Here is a 25,472-nt window from a genome sequence, read left to right as displayed (position 1 = left end):
GAAGTGCCCAAGCTGCTGGCGAAGCGCTTTCCGTCTCGTCGGACCCCTGACTTTAGAGTGTCTACGAGAGCTTTCATTACACCAAGTGAAACACGTATTCTTCCAAGTTCCCATTTTCCTTCCCGACATCTAGTTGAACAATTTGTGCTGGGACAGCGACACATTCTTGGGATGCTGCATTGTAGTCGTACTATCAGGACAAAAATGTTCAATGTGTGTGAAATCTTATGGGACTTAACTGCTAAGGTCATCAGTCCCTAAATTTACACACTACTTAACCTAAGGACAAACACACACACCCATGCCCGAGGGAGGACTCGAACCTCCGCCGCGACCAGCCGCACAGTCCATGACTGTAGCGCCTTAGAGCGCTCAGCTAATCCCGCTCGGCTGCTGTCAGGACAAAACGACTTTCGGCACGTATCATTCTTGTCCCACTAACACGTGTAAGGCGAATACTACACACGGAGAACGTGTACTCATTTCACATACAGCGTCTCCACAGTCATTACATTGGCGATAACGCTGCACGACTTGCATTTTCTCACTGATTCTCTTCGATTAATATTGTTCACTGATGAAGTAACTCACTGCATAGAATTAACCATACAGGTAATTTTCATCAATGATCGCAGGGAATTTCGGCCATCCCTGTTTACGTCTTATATGTACCACGGGGACAATATAGAAATAGTTTCGTGTTGTTAAAATATGGTGAAGGGTGAAATGAAAGCCAACATAGTGCGTCCACAACATAAAATGTATAAAGAATAGCAGATTAGAATGTTTGCTTTGGGTAAACTCATCAACCTCTCTGGCATAATAAACATGTAAAGCGCCGCCAGAGAGAAAATTAATTAACTCTCTTTTGTTTCGCTGCACAAGAAGAAAGTTGTTGTGTAAAATCACCTCTGACGCTTACTCCTTGTATTACGAACACATACATATTGTACATGTATTTCTTTGTGCTTCATTTCAGAATATACACTCCTGGAAATTGAAATAAGAACACCGTGAATTCATTGTCCCAGTTAGGGGAAACTTTATTGACACATTCCTGGAGTCAGATACATCACATGATCACACAGACAGAACCACAGGCACATAGGCACAGGCAACAGAGCATGCACAATGTCGGCACTAGTACAGTGAATATCCACTTTTCGCAGCAATGCAGGCTGCTATTCTCCCATGGAGACGATCGTAGGGATGCTGGATGTAGTCCTGTGGAACGGCTTGCCATGCCATTTCCACCTGGCGCCTCAGTTGGACCAGCGTTCTTGCTGGACGTGCAGACCGCGTGAGACGACGCTTCATCCAGTCCCAAACATGCTCAATGGGGGACAGATCCGGAGATCTTGCTGGCCAGGGTAGTTGACTTACACCTTCTAGAGCACGTTGGGTGGCACGGGATACATGCGGACGTGCATTGTCCTGTTGGAACAGCAAGTTCCCTTGCCGGTCTAGGAATGGTAGAATGATGGGTTCGATGACGGTTTGGATGTACCGTGCACTATTCAGTGTCCCCTCGACGATCACCAGAGGTGTACGGCCAGTGTAGGAGATCGCTCCCCACACCATGATGCCTGGTGTTGGCCCTGTGTGCCTCGGTCGTATGCAGTCCTGATTGTGGCGCTCACCTGCACGGCGCCAAACACGCATACGGCCATCATTGGCACCAAGGCAGAAGCGAATCTCATCGCTGAAGACGACACGTCTCCATTCGTCCCTCCATTCACGCCTGTCGCGACACCATTGGAAGCGGGCTGCACGATATTGGGGCGTGAGCGCAAGACGGCCTAACGGTGTGCGGGACCGTAGCCCAGTTTCATGGAGACGGTTGCGAATGGTCCTCGCCGATACCCCAGGAGCAACAGTGTTCCTAATTTGCTGGGAAGTGGCGGTGCGGTCCCCTACGGCACTGCGTAGGATCCTACGGTCTTGGCGTGCATCCGTGCGTCATTGCGGTCCGGTCCCAGGTCGACGGGCACGTGCACCGTCCGCCGACCACTGGCGACAACATCGATGTACTGTGGAGACCTCACGCCCCACGTGTTGAGCAATTCGGCGGTACGTCCACCCGGCCTCCCGCATGCCCACTATACGCCCTCGCTCAAAGTCCGTCAACTGCACATACGGTTCACGTCCACGCTGTCGCGGCATGCTACCAGTGTTAAAGACTGCGATGGAGCTCCGTATGCCACGGCAAACTGGCTGACACTGACGGCGGCGGTGCACAAATGCTGCGCAGCTATTGCCATTCGACGGCCAACACCGCGGTTCCTGGTGTGTCCGCTGTGCCGTGCGTGTGATCATTGCTTGTACAGCCCATTCGCAGTGTCCGGAGCAAGTATGGTGGGTCTGACACACCGGTGTCAATGTGTTCTTTTTTCCATTTCCAGGAGTGTAATTCATTAGAAAAAATATCAACCTACTTTTTTCCTTTCTGAAAAGCTTCTTTCATTGAATTATTAAGTAAACACGTAAGCGTTTTCTAACGGCTGTAAGCCATTGCAGTTCATTGCTGGATCGCGGCCATAAACAGCTAATAGTTTTATATTTATGCAGAAATTTTGCTGGCTTTTGTCTTCTTGAATAACATTACAGGAATGAAAATCAGTAGAATATTTATTATTTTAATGATCCCATTAATTTTTTTGCTTGAAACGTAATAAAACGCTCTGACGTGATCGTTTTCCCTTCACGAAATCTGATAACAGTGAAGACAAATACTAAACAGATAACTGAATTCGAGTTTTTTTTTATTTTTGGGTACTCAAATAATAGTAATTACTTTCTTACAATAATTTTTTCGTTACCTTAGTATTTGTATTGGCAATCCCTCTCGATAGGGTACGTTGTACGTCGGCAAACTTAAACAGTTTCCTACTATTGACGTCATATACGCCAAGTTTTATAGGACACATTTGTTCAGAAGATTAATTTTTTGAAAACCTTTTGCTTACGTAATGTCAAATCATTAGCAGTGACAAACGCAAGGCCATTTTCTTTGCTTCGTCGCTGTATTCATTTCGTTGTTTTCACACACCGAGCCGCTGCAACGCGCGTGTATGTATAGCATTACAGGCAATTCCGGTCTCGTAACAACCGACCAACTAAGATCAATATGATCATCCATTCTTAAACGTTATGTATAAAGTAAATTCGAATAAAAATAAACACTAAGAGAGGGAAGGTCACTACAAATTTCACTCGCTATAGTGGAAATAAATGTCCAAGTATTTTTTTTTTATCAATGTTTGGTGCGGCGTGATCGGTAACATGTCGTCCAGTCATAACAGAAGAGCGAATGAAGGGACAGAATTACTTGGAATGAGATCTCCACTCGGCAGTGGAGTGTACGCTGATGTGAAACTTCCTAGCAGATTAAAACTGTGAGCTGGACCGGTGCTCGAACTCGGGATCTTCGCCTTTCACGGGCAGGTGCTCCACCACCTGAGCTACCCAAGCACGACTCACGACCCGTCTTCACGACTCCAGTTATGCCAATACCTCGTGTCCTACCTTCCAAACGTCACAGAGGCGCTTCTGCAAACCTTGCAGAACTAGCAATCCTGGAAGGAAGGCACTTGCCCGCGAAAGGAAAAGATCCGAAGTTCGAGTCTCGGTTCAGCACACAGTTTTAATCTACCTGGGAGTTTCAGAATATCTTCAGTTTTTTGAAACGTAAGTGAGGATATTCCTTTGGCCAAGCGGACTGAAATGCACTTCCAGCATGACGAAGCCTCTCTACATTTAACCATTTTTACATCTCTACTGCACTTACTCTATTCAGTGTATTTTTTTGATAGTAATATTAGATGGACACCGAGTTAGTCAAATCTCTCGCCATTAGATTTTTGTTAATTGGGTTGGATGAAGTCTGGAGAGTAGAAACGAAAGGTGAATACACTAGATGAGTTGCTTGTATGTATCATGGTCTCTGCTGTCGACATTAGGGAACGTAATGAAGCATCAACCAAGCAACACTATATCAATTATCAAGAGTGCACTAATGCACTAAAGTTGAAGATGGAATACTCGAATATTTATTGCGAACTGCTACAACAGGTATAATGTAACGTGCACAATAAAGCTTTAAGGTGGTGGTGGTGGTTAGTGTTTAACGTCCCGTCGACAACGAGGTCATTAGAGACGGAGCGAAAGCTCGGGTTAGGGAAGGATTGGGAAGGAAATCGGCCGTGCCCTTTCAAATTAGGCTGGCCGGAGACGGGATTGAACCGTCGTCCTCCCGAATGTGAATCCAGTGTGCTAACCACTGCGCCACCTCGCTCGGTAATAAAGCTTTAAGATTAATCTATTAAAAATACGTATTTTTAATTTGAAAGTTTATAAAACGCGTGATGAAATGTTTATCGACTGTTGTATATGTACTGGGTGATCAAAAAGTCAGTATAAATTTGAAAATTGAATAAATCACGGAATGATGTAGATAGAGAGGAACAAATTGACACACATGCTTGGAATGACATGGGGTTTTATTAGAAACAAAAAAAACACAAAAGTTCAAAAAATTTCCGACACATGGCGCTTCATCTGATCAGAATAACAATAATTAGCATAACAAAGCAAAGATGATGTTCTTGACAGGAAATGCTCAATATGTCCACCATCATTAATCATCAATAGCTGTAGTCGAGGAATAATGTTGTGAGCAGCACGGTACAGCATGTCCGGAGTTATGGTGAAGCATTGGCGTCGGATGTTGTTTCTTAGCATCCCTAGAGATGTCGATCACGATACACTTGCGACTTCAGGTAACAGCAAAGTCAATAATCGCACGGACTGAGGTCTGGGGACCTGGGAGGCCAAGCATGACGAAAGTGACGGCTGAGCACACGATCATCACCAAACGACGCGCGCAAGAGATCTTTCACACGTCTAGCAATATGGGGTGGAGCGCCATCCTGCATAAACATCGTACGTTCCAGCAGGTGTTTGTCCGCAGCTCGTGGTCGTGCGGTAGCGTTCTCGCTTCCCACGCCCGGGTTACCGGGTTCGATTCCCGGCGGGGTCAGGGATTTTCTCTGTCACGTGATGACTGGGTATTGTGTGATGTCCTTAGGTTCGTTAGGTTTAAGTAGTTCTAAGTTCTAGGGGACTGATGACCATAGATGTTAAGTCCCATAGTGCTCAGAGCCAGCAGGTGTTTATCAGCCAGGCTGGGGATGATGCGATTCTGTAACATATCGGCGTACCTCTTGTAAGTAGGCTGTGTAGGTTTTTTTATTGGTAACGCCGCCGCCACGTAGCGCTCTGTATAAAAATCACCGGCTGTGCCGTGTGCAGTCTGTGGCTGGTTTGCATTGTTGTCTGCCATAGTAGTGTTGGGCAGCGGCAGCTGGATACTAAAAGCGCGCAGCGTTGCGCAGTTGGAGGTGAGCCGCCAGCAGTGGTGGACGTGGGGAGAGAGATGGCGGAGTTTTGAAATTTGTAAGAATTGATGTCATGAACTGCTATATATATTATGACTACAAAGGTAAATACATTGTTCTTGTAAATTACATTTCACTGCACACGTTTCTGTTGGTCATAGTATATGGACAATATGTGAGAAGTAGGGACTGATAGTGTTTCCACGTGTGTTAATAATTCAGCAAGGGATAAAAGCATTGCTGGTTCTAAGGACATATAAAAAAATTGTGAGTACACAAGTGGTGGTTTATGGACTTGCTGTATTCTCTGCAAGACTCTTCGAGTGATTGTGCAACAGATGGCTGCTGGCCATCTCTACAAGGACTACAGTGGGTCTGCATCTTTGATGGCCCACCAATACCATTATTTCTACAAGGACTGCAGTGAGTCTGCATCTCTGGTGGCCCACCAATACCCTAATCTCTACCAGGACTACAATGGGTCTGCTCTGTGATGACCTAAGTACCGATAGTCTTCTACTTCGACTGACTCTGCTGTTGGTTTGCTCTGTTGTGGCCCATTACCTGTCTACATGTCAAGAGTCAGCATTGTCTTTCGTTGGAAGGACAACACTACTTCTTCAAGACTGCATGGAAATCCACTACTTCCGTGTGCATTTTCTTTTACTACTCAGACTTTGAGAAAAACACTGCAATTTTACTTTGATGAATGATCAGGACTGTCTTTATGGACTGTGAGAGAATTTTAGCTTCTGACCAACATTGTATCAATAAGTGTGTGTATTTGATATCTTTGTTATAGTAATTATGAAAAATTTTATCAAATCATTATTGGCCACTGCCCAAAACAATTTGTAAAAATTTTTTGTGGGGAGCATGGGGGCTATGTAAGTAGGCTGTTTAGGTTTTTTTATTGGTAACGCCGCCGCCACGTAGCGCTCTGTATAAAAATCACTGGCTGTGCCGTGTGCAGTCTGTGGCTGGTTTGCATTGTTGTCTGCCATTGTAGTGTTGGGCAGCGGCAGCTGGATGCTAAAAGCGCGTAGCGTTGCGCAGTTGGAGGTGAGCCGCCAGCAGTGGTGGACGTGGGGAGAGAGATGGCGGAGTTTTGTAATTTGTAAGACTGGATGTCATGAACTGATATATATATTATGACTATAAAGGTAAATACATTGTTTGTTCTCTATTAAAATCTTTCATTTGCTAACTGTGCCTATCAGTAGTTAGTGCCTTCCGTAGTTTGAATCTTTTATTTAGCAGGCAGTAGTGGCGCTCGCTGTATTGCAGTAGCTTGAGTAACGAAGATTTTTGTGAGGTAAGTGATTTTTGGAATGTATAGGTTAATGTTAGTCAGGGCCATTCTTTTGTAGGGATTTTTGAAAGTTAGATTGCGTTGCGCTAAAAACTATTGTGTGTCAGTTTAAGCACAGTCGTGTAAAATTTTTCTAAGGGGACGTTTCATACTCTCACCCGTCACAGTAGCAGTTACAAAACCAGAATCACGTATTTCCTCGAAGAAAAAAGGCCCGATAACGGTACATGTGCTAAATCCAACCCATACCGTGACTTTCTCGTCGTGCAATGGAGTTTCCACGACAGTTCTATGATTTTCGGTAGTCCAATTTCTGCAGTTGTGGGCGTTGACAGACCCTCGGAGCGTGAAATGAGCTTCGTCGGTCCACAACACGTTACTCAACCAATCGTTATCTTCCATCATCTTTTGAAACGCCCACATCGCAAATGCCCTCCGCTTCACTAAATCGCCAGGTAACAGTAGATGATCCCTATGGATTTTGTACGGATAGCATCGGAGGGTACGTCTCAGTGACAACCAAGCAGTAGTATATGGAATGCCGGTGCGACGTGCGACTGCACGAGCGCTGACTTCCCCGTGCATAGAAGAACTCGCTACAGTCTCCATTTCTTCCTGAACTCTCTCAACAGCATACGCCTTGTGTTTCGTCTAAACAACCCTTGGCTTCGAACTACTACTACTTTTTTTTCAATATTTCCAGAGGGCTTCTGAAGAGAAGTTACTACTATAATTATTACGAGGGTTGCCCAGAAAGTAATGCACCGCATTTATTTTCTTTCAGCAATTCAGCATTGAACATAATGAGAATTATACACACGAAAGAATGGTGTTTTATCTACACACCCTGTTTTTCCACGTAATTCTTATCACTGCGTGAATCACCTCCTCAACGTCCTCAAAATGTTTTCCGCGAATGGCATCCTATAAGTCCGAGGGGGCTGGGTCAGGTGTGTCAGGTGGGACAGCCGTGGATGGTCTCTCCCACTGCTGCAAATCGTGGAGCTCCGCCGAACCGCCGCCTGATCACCTCATCCTCCGCGCCCAGCGACTAACTATGCTTCTGTCGACAACAGATGCTCCGTAGACTTGGCACAAGCGTTTGTGATTATTCCCCAAAGTTTCTTTCTCTCCAGTAAGAAATTGAGTGCCAGCACATTGCTTGTAAAGTACATCACCTACAGACGCCATTTTGAAGCTGTCCTGCAGCTATGCTGTCCGTCGAAAGTGATGGAAACTTGGCGCGCTCACTCAGGAGATACATACTTCACGTTTCGCATTCGTAGCACTGTTCTCGGTTGAGGAAACTAAATCCGGTGCATTACTTTCTGGACAACCTCCGTATAATTACTGTTATTAGCATCATATAAAGTTATCCTAATATTTTATTATTTTGTTTTTAGGAGACATGTATTCCTCAGACTGCTGCTCTTGAAGTCACTGTGAAGCTGTCGCCACCAATGAAATCCAAACCCCATTGTAAGTATCTCTATGTTCAATGAGGCCGGGATGTGTTTTGCGATTGCTATTTCTCTGATGAGCCTTGTTAGGTATGGACATTTCCCCAAATGTTTCTTCTTCAGGAACATCTCCCAGTTTTGTGTCTGTCTTGACTGACCACTATGATTCGCATCCAGTCAGCAGGACCTTCTGCTGTTGCTTTTGTGTTAATTAGTCCCATATTCCTTTCCCACTCCCGTAATAAAGAGTGTTTTCCAATAGGGAAAGTAATTTTCACTGCCCCTAAAAGTTTCACTTCTTCGCAAGATAATGATGATACCTCAGAACAGTGTAACTGTTGTTCTGGATTGACCACGATGCACAAAAAAAATCTGTAGATTTTATTGTTGTCACAAAATGGTTTCAAAATGAAAGAACTTCATTGCCCCATTTTCTCCAATGTCGTCAGTGTAAATACAGAAGACTGAAACTAAATCTGAAAACAAATAAATATTGAAAGATTGACGAGACAGCAGGCAGCCTTTTGCAATAGACACAATTACCACTTATCATCTTGTGACCGTTGCAGATCATCTTATTTCCGTGATTGCTAAGGAAACTGGAGAGCGGGTTTCCCGCTTTGCGCGAGCAGTTGCGTTACCCGTGTTGGCCACCCCGCATCCGCCTGTTTCTTCGGACGTGCATGCATTTCCGAAGGAACGCTGCATGGTCGTTCGTAACATCACGGGAACTGCAATATTGTATTTATCTGTCGATACCCCATAGCATCTTCCAATTAAAATATCCTACCCCTGTATGGAAATTTAGTAATGTGTGTATGAATACAATTTGTGATGCTGGAACCACGACATAAGGAAGTTTGGGTCTTGCCGCGGTCATGCACGGATAGTCAATGCGACCTCTCGCATAAAGCGTGAAATCCGTTAATTGTTGTATTAGCAACAGCGAATACATTTTGTATGAAAGATGACTGTTAGAAGTACTTCGAACTTGTGAATTATCAGTCACAACATCGCCACTTAGTTATACTGCTATGGAATCTTGTACACTGAGTGGCTGTCCTATATCTTGTTTGACAATGTCTCGTACACTTTTATCATCTGCATTATTTATTTCTGTAAGGACAAGCATACTTCTGGACATTTTAATGACTTTGCTTAAAGTGTTACATTATTTTTTGCAGTATTCAGGTAATGTCGGATCTTGACTTACTCTGGCCTTTACATTAATTTCCCTCTTCGTGTTCCATGAGTTTTTAATTCCCTTGGTTATCCACGGCTTTTTCAAATATATCTTGTAGCAAAAATGTTTACAAAATTTTACTGATAGAAGTTTTGTATGGAATTTGACGTATCTCTTTCTACATATATCTCATTCCATACCACCCTTTTAGCTTGCTCTTAGAACATTGTACCTTGTTGTAATTGATGAACTTCACTGCTTTGCATGACCCTCTGTTTATTTCCATTAATTGTGCATCATGATCAGATAGTCCATAAAAAACTACGTACATATTAATAGTTTCAGTCTGAGCACTGTCTGTAAATATATTATGAACCAGTGTTCTACTATTTTGCTGCACACTAGTTGGAAAGCTGTCTACTGAAATTAGATTGAAACACCAAAATAATAATTTCCGTATCTTTTAAGAACTCTAAATTGGATTCTCCACAAACTGCTGACTGGTACTTCTTGTCTGTCATGTAGCTCAACAACGCATCTAGATTTCTTCTTCTCAGAGATGTATTCTGCAGTAAGAACTCACAAACACATGCTTCTAGGTTCTAATCAACACAAAAACTGCTTGTTTTAATATTCTTGAGTCTGTGCCCAACTTTTGAATATGCTGCAACTCCTATTTTTTCCATATTAACCCTACACTAAGTGATGAAATTCTATGATCCTTGATATTGAAGTACCTTCTCAGCGGAGCAGACTGCGCATGCATAGTACATTGTTGGTTGATGTCGCACTGGTAAACAAATACCGCAACATAACGCGATCGTAATTTTCACAGAAAGTTCAGTTTTCGTTGGTAATTTCTCTGGCGCTTCTGTGACAATTACGATTCTCCCAAATTTTCAACTCATCTGGTATTCACATCCGCGCTAAATACAACGATAAAATTAGATTAACTACTACATGCACAGAGTCATCTCAGCAGTCATTCTTCCCATGCTGCGGAAGAAACCCTAATAGATGTACACGTAAACAACAATAATTAGCACCTTCTGTTGAGATACGGATAAGCCGAACAGTGGAGATAAAACAGAATTAATTTTCACTGAGTTTTCCTCATACGTGCTTAAATACAGAATCTGTGGTACTGTAGTTTCCAGAGTTACTTGAAATCTAATTATCGTCCTTAGACTTGATAAGATGAAACATGAAGTATGTGTAACGCAATCAAAATCACCTATTTCTCCTCAACACCTACACTTGTATGATTTTCTAGTTAATTTATTCGACATTCACTCTAGTAACTGCGGAAAAACTAGAGCAAAGAGGAAATAGCTAATGACGCAGGGAAATGTGTTTCGACTGAGCAGTCTCGTATATCAACACCTTTCAAGCCCAAAAAAACTATGTACTGCAATATTTTTCAGTTATAAGAAAAAGGATTGGAAATTTTGGTAACCAACGGATGTAACAATTTTCACTAAACCATACACGAAAGGTATTTCATTTTGTAAAATGTGAAAAATTGCACAGATGATTGAAAATATTCCACGAAAAAAATAAATCTGTGCAAAAATGAAATTTAGAAATGTCGGCAGGACAAATTATTCGAAATATTTAGGACAGCAAGTCAGAGAATATGTATCGTCACCGATGGAGGTGTTCAATATTGAGCTCTCCATATAGTTAACAAAATGAATAATTTGCAGTCTTCTACGAGGTGTTTAGGTAGAATCAAGAAATAGAGCCAACAGCTAATTACAAAATTACGAAGTATAATTTAGTAAATGTGAATATTCAATACCATTAGTTGCTATTGCTGCAGAGAAATTGCTAAATGATATAGACGAAGCTTACTGTTACCTCTGCAAGCACTGGTCAGTCAGGTAGTGTAAAACAGCTGGGCGCAAACCGCGCTTTATTTTTCCGCGTTCAGAAAAAATACAACAATTAATGCAACAGATAATTGGCATATTACATTCACATACAACAGTGCCATTTTTAAGTATTAGTGGACCATTACTTCTACGTCATTGTGCATATATTCTGGAAACTCGAGGTAAGTTACATTCAACAATTAAAAAAACGTTATTAATTTGAAGACACAATGAAATGAATGCATCTAAATTTGGAAAAGTATGAGAGGGCTATCTTCGATATTTCATTCGAAGCATCTCCTTAATAGTTGCCTTTCTTGGATCCTTGCCTGGGATATAATGGCACCTCTGCTTTTTAGGAGGAGTAGACCCCTACCCAGAACAATTAAAGTGACTAGAAAATTGTCAAACAATAAAACTTCCAATTGTCCATCGTCATTTCAAGTTTAACATAGGAACTGTTTCCTTACACATGATTCATTAGTGTGTTATCATGTAGCATCGCAAACTTTTACTGGGCCAAGTATGATTGGTACGCAGCACAGTGTGCAGAGAAAGGTTCAGGATCACTCCTTACTCCATCCAGTTTTGTTTAAATAAAACTAGTTTTGTTGTAAAAATATATAGTTTCATTATCTTTTTAACTTTTGCAGTCCGTCTTAGCAACAAAAATTTGGATAAATGACTTTTTCACTTTATTTTTTTCATCCAAAATTTTCGATATGTCGATTAGGACCACTGCTCTATTAGACCCACAGTGAAGCAGAGAGAACCTCTATGATCACCATCTGCAAGCGGAGAAAATTTAGGTTGAAAAAAGATTCAAAAGTCATAGACAGAATTAATTCTGGTGTTATGAATGTTAACACGAGATCTTTCAACACAACTGTAAATAAATCATTAATAAAACGTTTTTAAATAGACGATATGACACATAATCGCCAATATTACATTTCGCAACTGGACGAGGATGAAAAGAAATGATGTTAGAGAGAGTTTACGTTTCTTGTTTATAGTTTTTGCACCCCAAATGTGAAAGCAATACACCACTGACAACTCTTTATTGTAGTTGCGTGTAGAATGTTAGTTCCACTCTTTTTCATCTCTAACTTAGGGGAGCAAAAATTTCTTCCATTATACTTTCCGTTTCGTGCAATACCGCACAAACGAACACTGTCAACCTCATCAAGAGTTGTGATTTCAGTAAAAATCGTCGACACAAATTATATTCCTAATGTGATGACCTATAATAGCTACTGTTATTCACTGGTAGTATATTGACAGTGCATTTAGTAGTAAAATGTTTTATTGTTGTTGCCGCAGGAGTGTGTACTGTAATTCTAGCACGGTCAGTTATTAAGAAAAGATAAGAATTTTAAGAAAAAGGGATTGTCATTATTTTATTTTAAAAGCAATCCATCGGATCCATTTCATATCTTTGAGGTAGCTAGCTGTGTTGTTTCTGAGCTCTCAATGACTCTAGCTTCCTGCACTGCGACGGAAAAGAACATCAAGCTAGGAAAAGAGTCGTGGTTTTCTTGTTTCTTTGAATCACTGCATCAGTGATTTCTTATAAGCCCGTGTTTCGATTCTGTGTGTCTAGTTTGAGTGTTTTGGACAAGTGTGTTTTATCGTGGGTGAAAGAAGTCTTGTAGTCTGCTGGGGTAGTAGGATAGTTAGGCAGAATTCCAGACAGGGTTACCAACAGGTAGAGACAGATGCTTTTGTATGAGAGCTTCACTCAAGAGTTGGTAACAGCAATATCCTTTGTTTTAGCGCCCTACCCCTCTCTGGAAAACGCTCTATCCATCTGAGCCACGGAGGACACAGAGGTACAATACATATGTAGAACTGTGGACAGTTGGGAATGTGAGTCTCACGGGAAGCGTGCTAGGGATAAGTCCCTACAGTCGCGCTATTCATCTGTGTCCTCGGTGGCTCATATGGATACAGCGCCTGTCATGTAAGCAGAAGATCCCGGGTTCGAGTCCCGGTCGGGGCACACATTTTCAGCTGTCCACATCGAGGTATATCAACAACACCTGTCGACAGCTGAGGTTTGCAGTTAGTCATCATTTATTCCAGGGAAAAGCTGCACGGTCATCAACAGTAACTGTTCTTTAGAGAACAAGTAACTTGTAGATATGATTACTGCTCAGTCGAAGCGCCGAATACTTTCATTCTATCTATTGGTAAGGCAAGTTTCGTCTCTCGCTGACACTGCAGGATGTGGATACAAGTACTGGGAAGATCTTTGTATAGTTAAATTCTGTTTCTAGTGAGGCTCCAGGAGCAAATTTACGTTATTCGTTCTGAATATAACTTCGCATGTGCTCTAGTATTTCTGATTTTTGCACGAGTAGTATTTCGTCTATACATGAAGTGGGGTGCAAAGACAAAAGAACCATGCTCAGTTAGATATTTTATGAAGTTGTTTCATCTTACAAATTTAGCTAAATTAAGAGGGTTTATTGCGCTTAAGATGTGGTTTTTGTGGCTAAGTAGTCGCTTTTCTAACTTTGCGTGTTAGACAATCTCCTTGCAAGTGCTCGCTGGATGACGTTGAGGTGCCTATTAATGTTGGAAGAACTCGTGAGACTATTTTCATGTGTAGTTCTACTGCATGATTATGATGTTATCCTCCACTTAGGAAGCAATATAATCAAGCTGCGTTCACTAGAACATTATGAATTCTATTCGCCTCGGTTTTCCAATGTATCGAAATATCACTGGTACAAATCAGGAAATTCAGAGCATCACCCGCCATAATATGAGAATCCTGTTGAATTCCTTTCCTATTATGTTATGTGTCGTGTGGATTACATACAAAATTTTCTTTAATTGCAAGTGAATCTTGTACAACAACGTTATGCTTCAGGCAGTTGTTTACAGATTATCGTTACAGCAATGATTCTGTATCATAATAAAGAGTTAGTTATTATTTTCAATAAACAAAACACACATATACTGATCAGCCAGTATGTCCACGTTCAGCGTGGATAACAGCCGCGACGCGTCGTTGCATGGAGGCAATGAGGCCTTGGTAGGTAGCTCGAGGAAGCTGGCACATCTGCACACCCATGTCACTTAATACCTGTAAATTCCGGAGAGGGGCCGATGAGCTCTCAGGGCACGTTTAATCATATCCTATATGTGTTCGATCGGGTTCCGATCTAACGAGTTGGGGGCCAGCACATCAACTGGAACTCCACACTGTGTTCCCTGAACCACTCCAACACACGTCTGTCGTTGTGACATGCCACATTATCTTGCTGAAAATTACCACAGCTGTCTGGAAACATGATCATCATGAAGGGGTCTACGTGATCTGCAACGAGTCTGCGATACGCCTTGGCCGCCATGGTGCCTTGTATGAGGTCCACTTGACCCAATAATGCCCACGTGAATGTTTCCCAGAGCATAATGGAACCCTCGCCAGCTTGTTTCGGTCCCCCAGTACAGTTTTCAAGGAGCTGTTCACCTGGAACAAAACGGATTCGCGTGTTCCATCCGGCATGATGAAGAAGGTATAGAATTCATCACACCATGCAACGTTATACCACTGCGCCAATGTCCAGTGCCGATGGTGATGTCCCCATTTCAGTAGTAGTGATGTTGTCGTGTAGTTAGCATTGGCATTTGCATAGGTCGACGGCTGCGGAGACCCAACGTTAGGTGTATTCGACTCACTGTGTGTTCAGACACACTTGAACTCTGCCAAGTATTAAAGTCCGATGTCAGTTCCGCGACATTTTGCCACCTGTCCTCTTTTACTAGTCGGCTGAGCCTATGACATCCGACCTCTGCAATGAAGGGTGGCCTCCCAACCCCCCCAACGTCTGGACGTGGATTCAACTCGATGTAGCCACATGTTGAAGATACTCACCAGATTAATTCTCGAACACCCGACAAGTAGTGCAGTTTCCGAAACGCTCGAGTCAAGCCTCTGGGCGGTCACAATCTGCCCTCCGTCAGACTCAGATAGATCGTGTACCTTCCCAATTCTACACGGACAGCACGCTCACAGATACTACATGCACCCTGCGTGCGTCTGACTAGCAGTAATTCACCTCCTGGGCGAATTTGTATCGATAGTAGTGCACTGGTCATAACTATAAACCAATACACGTGAATGTAAAGCATAAAATAACAAAGTAAAAAAAAATGAAATAAGTTAAATAAATAATTAGTATAATAATAAACGTTTAGAAATTTTAATTAATATGTTGAAGATACTCCGACAACACACTGTGCACAGCTTTCTTCCATAAACCACAAACTAGCTTTATCACACATTATTTCATTTATGTTGTAACAAATGTTTACAGTTTTCAAAATTGACTAACGGTGGTGGGGTATTCTGCAAATTTTCAAATAATTATAAAAGTTGATTCAAGAACGTCAATTCCATCTCCACTTTCGTATAAAACACATTATTCACATATCATGGTTTCGAAGACATTCCTTGTAAACCTAATATGCTAAATTATCTTCCGGGGTGTGTTTTACCCCTTAAATGTAAGACTAGACAAAATAAAAAGAAATAGGTATTGCATTATTTTGACCCCTCCATGTATTCGCTAAGTTTCATCAATATCGTTTATTTACGCTTGGGAACGTTCCATTGTAAGAGACGCAAACATATGAAATGGATTTGAGTGTTCCCTTTCACTGTGCCTTTCAAGTTTAATTAGACAGTGATACCTAGCATTTGCAGTTCTCTAGATTCTCATAGCATCACTGTAATGTAGGAAGAATCCAGTGCCGTGTAACCCTTGGAGGGTAGTCTCTGTATTATTTGCATTTGAACTTTGTCATAATGTCCCTACAGCGGAAGAAATTCTGAATGTTTACCACACCTCCGACAGGAAGTCTCATAAAATATTTCCACCTGTTTCTTGTAGCTGTTTATAGCTTCCGTCTGTTGTGCATGATACGCTTAATCGATACTTCTGCTGCACGCAACACAGACCAGTAGGTGAGACTGTTTCACTAGCCTCTCACTTCCTTACTGCATGCTACCACATAACAGAACTCTATTCCCATGTTACCAAACTAATGTAGTTATGTTTATTGAGATATCCCTGCTGGGAATCCACTGTTGAAGTATCACAATCGTAATCTCCCTACAAACAGTATTGTGGGGCCGTTACAGCCTTAGACGATAATTAATTTGTTTCGTGACATAATTTTTGGCTTACAGGGCCATCATTAGACTTTAACTGCTTCTCATCGTCAAAGAAGGCACAATATTCGCAAGTAACATTGAAAAATGTGTAAATGGGAATCCTATGATATCTTAAGTAAGTTCATATTGAAACTTCCGTGCCGGCCGTTATGGCCCAGAGGATGTAGGTGCTTCTGTCCGGAACCGCGCTGCTACTACGGTCGCAGGTTCGAATCCTGTCCAGGGCACGAATGTGTGTGATGTCCTTAGGTTAGTTTAAGTAGTTCTAAGTCTAGGGTACTGATGGCCTCAAATGTTAAGTCACATAATTCTCAGAGCCATTTGAAACTTCCGTAATTAACAATTTCTGAAGTCCCCAAGAGTGCTACTTGCAGTCTGTGTATTCCAATGACATGTTGTGGTTCCGATGTACTCCCGTTTAGCGTATTCGGGAAAGATATCAGTAGAATTTTGTAAATGTTGCATTCTTCTTAATCCAGACACTGTGGTTGGATCTCAACATTTGGGTCTTTTTGTGGAACAGCCATCACTAACTGGACGAAAGTTCCATACGATTTCTTAGTTCATGCAAATACATTGTTTAATGTAAAATGTTAACTTTTTGTTGGTAGGAGAATGGAAGGAAAAAGTGGTTGTTCGTAAGTTGAACAAGGAAAAGGCACATCAAGACGGTACTCGCAGAAAGTGTTTCTATGAATTTTGGAAACTGGCCGTGTGAGGCTGGCTGAACTGTTGCTGCATGCACATGACGACGAGTTAAAAATGATGGGAATTTTCGTTCTCTCCAGGGATTGCTGACCGAAGCTGGCGAATTATAAAGTGATCAAAACGGACTGCAAAAATATTTAGACAAGATATCTGTATGATGCAAAAACTGGCCATTAACTCTAATTCATGAAAAGTGTGAAGTCATCCAACTGATTACTCACAGAATCCGCTTAATTTCTGTTACACGATAAATCACAGATCTAAAGGCTGTAAACTCAACTAAATACTTAGAGACTACAACTGCAAATTACTTAAGTTAGATGACACAGATAATGTTCTGGGGAAAGAAAAACCAAAAACTGCTGTTCATTGGCAGAACACTTCGAAAATGCAACAGGCCTACTAAACAGACTGCTTACACGATGTTTGTCCGCCCCCTTCTGGAGTACTCCTGTGTGGTGTGGGATCCGCATCAGGTGGTGCTGACGAAGTTTAAAATGGAAGCTCGTTTTGTATTATCGTGAAAAAGGACGGAGAGTGTAACGGGATGTGATACACGAATTCGAATGGAGGTCACTAACACAAAGACTTTTTCGCAACGGCAGAACCTTCTACTGAAATTTCAATAACCAACTTTCTCCTCATAGAGTGAAAATATTTTTATGGTGTCCGCATATATTGGGAGAAAAGTTCGTAATTATAATTTAAGAAAAATCAGAGTGCGCAAAGGAGAATTTAAGTGCTCGTCTTTCCTTTGCGCTTTCTGAGATTGGAAATAGCTTAAAGGTGATTCGATAAACCCTTTGCCACGCACTTAATTGTAAATTTCAAACTAATCACGTAGATGTAGATGACCAAAGTTGTGCATTACTTTTGCAAACTGCCAAGATGAATAAATAATTGCTTAAGTGCTAGCAGCTATTCTGCATTTGACTGTTTGCTTAATATGCTTCAAATGACTCTGAGCACTATGGGACTTAACATCTGAGGCCATCAGTCCCCTAGAACTTAGAACTACTTAAACCGAACTAACATAAGGACATCACACACATCCATGCCCGAGGCAGGATTCGAACCTGCGACCGTAGCGGTCACTCAGTTCCAGACTGTAGCGTCCAGAACCGCGCGGCCACTCAGGCCAGCTTTGCTTAATAACAACAAATTTTTACGATAAAATGAAATTGTGAAAATTGTAGCCTTATGAGATTTAGACCGACATCCAAGAAAGTTCTCAATATGTACATGCTCAAGCTACCGTGACGTAGCTGTTGAAGAGTCCATTTCTGTGTAAAGTACGTTATCATGTAATATTCGCGTTACAAAACAATGGAGAATGTAGTAGGATTAAAATGGATTTGTCTGTTAAGTCGCACGTGCAGCAAGGTTTTCTCAAAATTAAATCCACTACAGCTATTATAGATGTCTGCATCTCTGTTTAACAGATGCAGTCGTGCATATGCGAGGACACGCGGAACCCATAATAGTGTTCTCCGGACCAGTCGTGGCAGTACAGTATCTCGGAGGTGTTGGAGAGTGCGGCCATGTAGCCTCTGAGCCCACGGCCAGACCGACCACATGGTTCCCATGTGAAAGAAGTGCAGGGTTGTGGCGGCGCTGGCCCTGTGAATGCGTCTCGAGTGGGCTGTCGAAGACAATACAGCGCGCGCAGGCGGGCCCTCGATCGCAGCTTCCTGATTGGCTCGCGAAGAACACAATGGCCGCCCCGGCAGATCTCAGATAGGCGAGACCTTGCTTTCCTTGGAGGGCCCTCCTGAGGACGCCGCCACTCGCTCGGCTTCGCTTCCGCTTTTCCCGCCGAGTCGGGCCGACATCTGAGCACGATATGCACCTCGCAGCTTTTCGTTCGATAGTCGCCCCACAGCCGATCGAAACCACTCTCTCGGCGAGACACTGTTACCGAGATGTTGGTGAACTCCGCGAAACATCTACTCTGTGAGTCTTTGCCCATTTCTTCAGTTACTACTCCATCTAGCTGATATCACACGACATTGACTAAGTGTCGGCAAGACAAATCATTTTTATACTCCCCGTCGAAAGAAGCGAACTATGTTATGGTCGAAGACACTTCTCGGTCCAAAACAAGAAATGTAAAAAATTGTAATAATTTCACCGGAATCTGAGAACCCAGCTCATGGTAGTAGGACGTAAACAAGACTTAGAAGGGCACAGACTACCTTCACAATTGGCTATTTTTACGAGAGGACTTCAAAAAGTAAGTTACACGTTTTTACAGCAGGCGAAGTAACTTTCACTGTATGCTGCACTCCGCTTCGGATACATGATACGAGGCGTGTTTTTTAAAAGTAAGTACCGTTCTGAAATTTAAAAAAGACGTGCTAAGATATCTCAATAACTTTATTTTTACATGAATTCCTGTACCTTAATCTACGCACTGACGCCATTACAGTCTGATTCTTCCTTGTTTAGGTTGTGTACTGAGTGTTTAAGATGTCTCCGATAATCGTGAGTCCAGCCAACTGTGAAGTACGGGCTGTTATAAGATTTCTTAGTGCTTAAGGCCTAAAAGCGATCGATATTCATTGTGAGATCTGTGCAGTTTACGGAGAAAACATTGTGAGTGATGGAATGAGAAGAAATTGAGTGAGAGCATTTAAAGATGGCCGCACAAATGTGGATGATGAACAACGGAGTGGGCGTCCTTCGGTCGTTAATGAAAGTTTGGTGCAGGAAGTGGACAATAAGGTGAGAGAAAACAGAAGCTTTACGATTTCCTCCTTGCGGAATGACTTTCCTAATTTTTCTCGTAGTGGTTTTTATGGCATTGTCAGCGAGCACTTGAGTTACCGATAATTGTGCGCACGTTGGGTACCAAAAGTGTTGACGGATGTGCACAAAACCAAACGTTTAGACGATGCATTGACTTTCCTTGAGCGGTACCACAACGACGGTGATGATTTCTTGAGCCAAATTGTTACGGGCGATGAAACATGGGTGGTCTACTTCACACCAGAGTCAAAGCAACAGTCCGTGGAAGTTGAGCAAGGACATCGTTTTGCTGCAAGACAATGCCCGTCCGCATGTGGCGAGTCAGACCAAAGATCTCATCACATCTTTTCGATGGGAAACTCTAGATCATCCTCCGCACAGCTCCGATCTTGCGCACAATGACTACCATCTGTTCCTGCACTTGAAGAAACACCTGGATGGTCAGAACGAAGTCAAAACAGGGGTGGGGCACTGGTTAACAAGTCAGGCGGCAGACTTCTATGGGGAGGGTATTCAAAAACTGGTACAACGCTATGACAAGTGCCTCAATATTCACGGAAATTATCTAGGAAAGTAGATTAAGGTACAGGCTTTCATGTAAAAATAATATTATTGAAATGTCTTAGCGCGTCTTTTTTAAATTTCAAAATGGTACTTACTTAAAAACAACGCCTCGTACTATTTTGCAACGTAATAAAGAAGTCTCTGCAGACAACGGTTGAATTGTTCTACCAATCGTTCGATTCCTTGAAGACAGATATCCACTCCTTGGTCACGGAGTAATTGGAGAACTGCTGTGTAAAAGTGCTCATCGTCGGAAAATTTAAAATTGCTGTGAATCTGTTCCACGACTACCTGGACGCTGTCGCCTTTGGTCGATGTCGATGACCTTCATTCCCCATCAGTGCCACTCACATCAGCACGGTATTGGTCAAGTTGTTGGCACCCTTCGACTACAGCTGGAAGCGGCATTGTATTTTGCCCACACACTGCCAGAATTTCACATTGAGTCTCTATGTCGTTCAGGCATTTTGTCCACAGGTTTCGTACTGTCCAGTGTACTTTAACTTTAGAGTACGTTTGCAGTTGGTACGCCGTTTTACTCCCACGCTGTGATACAGTAGAATTGAGGCTGCCGGAAGCACAGAGCATTCGCTATCTTCTGCCAACGCTCCTTTCTTGTGACAATGCTCCGCTGTTGTGCAGAGCTCTTAGCGTGGGAGTAAATGTAAAACTTAGTTCTTGAAGTCCGTTGGAATAGTAATCGGGCTCTAGACACCAACGGGACAGTTACCGCCACCAACGGCAGTAGCCGTACCTATTTGTACACTGCTTTCGCTTTAGACTTATGTGTTCCTGTTAAGAAGCATTAGCCGAAAACCGAACGGACTGCCTGTCCAGGATCGCAGCACATTAGCGTTAACGGCAGAGAACCAGGGAGTAAAGGCAGTAACTTGGCACAAACTGAAAGTCTTAAAAGTCGGGCATTGTAACACTAAACGTCTGCACGCACCAATGAGTAAAGTGCCTATTAATAACTATGACAGAAACAGGGCGTGCAGCATGTCACACCATGGCTAGTCACGGAACTTCGCCGGAAGCATTCGTAAGACTACCTTCCCCATAGATAACGTTGTCTTACACGACTCCCTCTCTTGATGCGTCGTCTGGAGTTTTAGTCGCGAATGATTCTGCCGACTGTTGTGAGATATTTCTAGCTAACATAAATGCAGATGTTAGCCGAGCATGTAGGTTCTCCTGTTGTATTTGACAGCGAACAGTACCTGTGTGTGCGCTGCAATCATGGACTGTGCGGCTGATCCCGGCGGAGTTTCGAGTCCTCCCTCGGGCATGGGTGTGTGTGTTTGTCCTTAGGATAATTTAGGTGAAGTAGTGTGTAAGCTTAGGGACTGATGACCTTAGCAGTTAAGTCCCATAAGATTTCACCCACATATGAAATTATAAACCTGTGTGTGCGATGTCCTCAATTCGTTACAAGTGTTAGTTGTGGTCATGACAGTGTTCTGTGTAGCTGTGAGTGCATAATGTCGGTGATACCTGAATTCGAACGTTTGCAGGTTCTTGATGATCGCGTGATGAGTGCTTCCGCAACCATGTAGCCGCAGTGTAGAGTGTTTCGAGAGGCAACGTATAGAGGATTTATAACCTTTACACGAAAAGCGAAGAAACATCATCCACTAAATCACCAACGCAGACTATAGCGTGTGTTGAGTGGCCGTCACGGCGCTCATTGAAGTGGATTGTGACGAAAAATATGGGATCGTCAGTTGCAGAAATCATTGCATAACTGAATGGCGCACTAGTGAACCATGACTGCACTAAACTAACACGAAAGGAGCTCCAGAAGCAGATCGAGTAAGAATTTCAGTATCATACGTCAGTGATGAAAACGCCCCGGGAAAACGAATTGTCGACACCATAGAACATGTGCTATGGAAGAAAGGAAGACAGCCATTTGGTCGGATGACTGGTTTCCAAGCACTATCCGAGTTCACATCTCAAGTGGTTTGGACAGCCATACCGTGATATTCCATGGGTCCCATAGCTTCGCTGCAAGGTCACATTAATGCCAAGGATTATGTGACAATTTTGGTTGGTCAGTCACATCAGATGCTACAATGTTTGTTCCCCAACGACGATGCTGAGTTGCAAAACCGATTTTGTGAGCAGGAGGATGAAGTGTCCCACCTCCCATGGCCACCTCTGTCACCAAATTTCTAATACTGAGCCTTTGTGGCCTACTTTGGAGAGAAGGATGAGTGATCCAAACCCACCTTCGTCATCATATCCTAAATTTGCGAGTAAGAGGAAGAATAATACGTGATTCCCCTGCAAACCATGAAATGCCTTCATTTCTCCATTCCGAAAAGCCTGGAAGGGTATGGTAATGAGTTTTTTGAGTGTTGTTTCCATATTCTTTCCACCTTTTGTATGCTTAGTGATTTTATTACGTTTTCCGTTTCTTCTCCCATGAAACTATCTTTCCTGTAGCAGTTATCGCACGGTTCTCTGGAGTGATGCACGACCCTCCAATACTTCTAAGGGCGTAATAGAAATATCTAATGGCACAACAGCTAATGCAATTTGGCCGCATGGTCTAGTGGTTACCATTTTCGGTTATGAAAGCTGAGGCCCCGGATTTGATTCCCTGTTGACCACTTCCAATTATCCACCGGTGGAAAGGTCTCAAAGCTGCTGGAAAGCTGGTTAAACATAAAGTCAGCGAAAATTACGTGCAAGTCACCGAAGCAGCATTAGATAGACGTTCATTGTCACAGTGTTGGTAACTAATCGAGTGTAAAAGATCTAGGTGAAGGCAGCTTAATTGTTGGTTTCTACCGGCTGTATCATTCCACTGTGACAATTTTAGCACGTCGTTCAAAGAAAATCTGTGGCCATTAGCGCCTAAATACGTATATCATGCAATACTAGTTGGAGACGAGTCTATCCTACCGGATAAAGACTAGGAGAGCTATGGATTCATTGTAGGCGCTACAGAGACTGTCTTGGAAATACTTATGAACGCGGTTTCCGAAAACTATCTTTGGCATTCAGCTCGGCAGCCCATGCGCAATGGAGATTTCTTAGACTTTGTAGCTACAAAGAGGCTGGACCGACGACATCGTTAAAGAGACGGTGACGATGATCATGACGTCATCTATCGACGATTGTCACAAAAGTTAATAAATCAGTCAAGAAGGCTAGAATAATAAGTTTACTTCAAAGAGCAGTTGAGCAGGTATTATCATCTCAGTTGCCGGCAGGTGTGGCCGCGCGGTTCTAGGAGCCTCAGTCGGCAACCACGCAACCGCTACGGTCGCAGGTTCCAATCCAGCCTCGGGCATAGACGTGTGTGATGTCCTTAGGTTAGTTAGGTTTAAGTAGTTCAAATTTCTAGGGAACTGATGCTCGGAGATGTTAAATCACATAGTGTGCAGAACTATTTGAACCATCATCTCACTTAGAAAAAGAACTGACAACAGTTAGTCCCAGTAAGATGGATGCAGAGTAGTCTGAGCAAATCTTGATCTGGAGAACTACGTAGTTAGTAAGTAGATTAAGTACAAAAAAACACAGCGTGGTTTAACTACGAAATTCGGCAAATTTCGAAAGAGAACCCGCAAGTAACTACAGGCACAGGTGGATAGAAATTCGTGCTTCTGCGATAAGATCTATGCGCGAAGCTTACAACTACTACCATCGTCGTACCTCGGCAAAAGTTCTAGCCAGAACGCGAGAAATTTCTGGTCCTATGTAAAATCACTAAGCGGGTCTATGGCTTTCATCCACTCACACGTTGACCAGTCTGGTGTTGTAGTTCAAGACATCAAAATGATAGCCGATGTTTTAAATTTCGCATTTAAGAAATTATTAATGCAGGAGAATCGTACAAACATACCGTCGTTTGACCAGCCCATAGACTCCCATATAAAGGCCATAGTAATAAGCATCCTTGGCTTAGAGGCACAAGTGAAAGAGTTGAAATAAATACGTCACCAGGTCCGGATGAAATCCGAACTCGGTTCTACAAAGAGTAATCTACGGCATTGTCCCTTTTAGCTTATCGCTGTCTCTCACCGAGTTGAAAGCGCATGTGGCTCCTATATACAAGAAGGGTGAAAGAACTGAATTGCAAAATTACACACCAATATCCTTAACATCGGTACGTTTGCAGAAAACATGAACGTATTCTCATTTGGAACATATTTCCTTAAGGCCGCGAATCAGCACAATGTTGGAAAGCAACGCTTGTGTGAAACTCAGCTTGCCCTTTTCTCACATGATATACTATGAAGTATGCATTAAGGGCAACAGGGAGATTCCACATTTCTTGATTTCTGAACAGCATTTTACGCCTTGCCTCCCGAAGACTGTTAAGGAAGGTACAATATAGAATAGGGTCCAAGTCATAAGTGGCTCCAAGACTTCTTAAGTAACAGAACCCAGTATTTTGTACTCTACGGCGAGTGTCTCTCAGAGCCGAGGGTATCGTCAGCGCTACCCCAGGGAATAGCGATAGGGCTGGTATTGTTTTGTATATACATAAATTATCTGGTAGGCAGGGTGGACAGCAATCTGTCGTTTACGGGAAGGTTTCGAAGTTGAGTTACTGTAGGAGAACACAAGTTGACTTAGGCAAAATTTGTAGTTGGCGTGATGTATTGCAGTTAGCTGTAAATGAAAGAAAGTAGGTTAATGAAGATGAGTAGAAAAAACTAATCTGTAATGTTCTGATAAGAAACTACTAGTGTCCTGTTTGACACAGGCACGTAGTTTAAATATCTGGGTGAAGCGTTACAGAGAGATATGAAATGGAACGAGAATAAGAAGATTATGGTAGCGTAGGTGAATTGTGGACTTTTATTGGGAGAAATTTTGGAAAGTGTGGTTCATCTGTGTAACCAACTCTTGAGTACTATTTGGTTTTTAGGATCTGCACAGGTCGGACTGACGGAAGACATCGAAGCAGTTCAGAGGCGGACTGCTAGATTTGTTACCAGTAGATTCGAACAACACGCAAATATTACCGAAGTGCTTCGAGAATTTTCCATCAGTGATTTACGATTACGGATGCTAAATCC

This window comes from Schistocerca gregaria, chromosome 3 (genome assembly GCF_023897955.1).
Source record: "Schistocerca gregaria isolate iqSchGreg1 chromosome 3, iqSchGreg1.2, whole genome shotgun sequence".
NCBI lineage: Eukaryota > Metazoa > Arthropoda > Insecta > Orthoptera > Acrididae > Schistocerca > Schistocerca gregaria.
The sequence above is the reverse complement of the archived record's forward strand: the minus strand, read 5'-3'. Positions refer to the sequence as shown.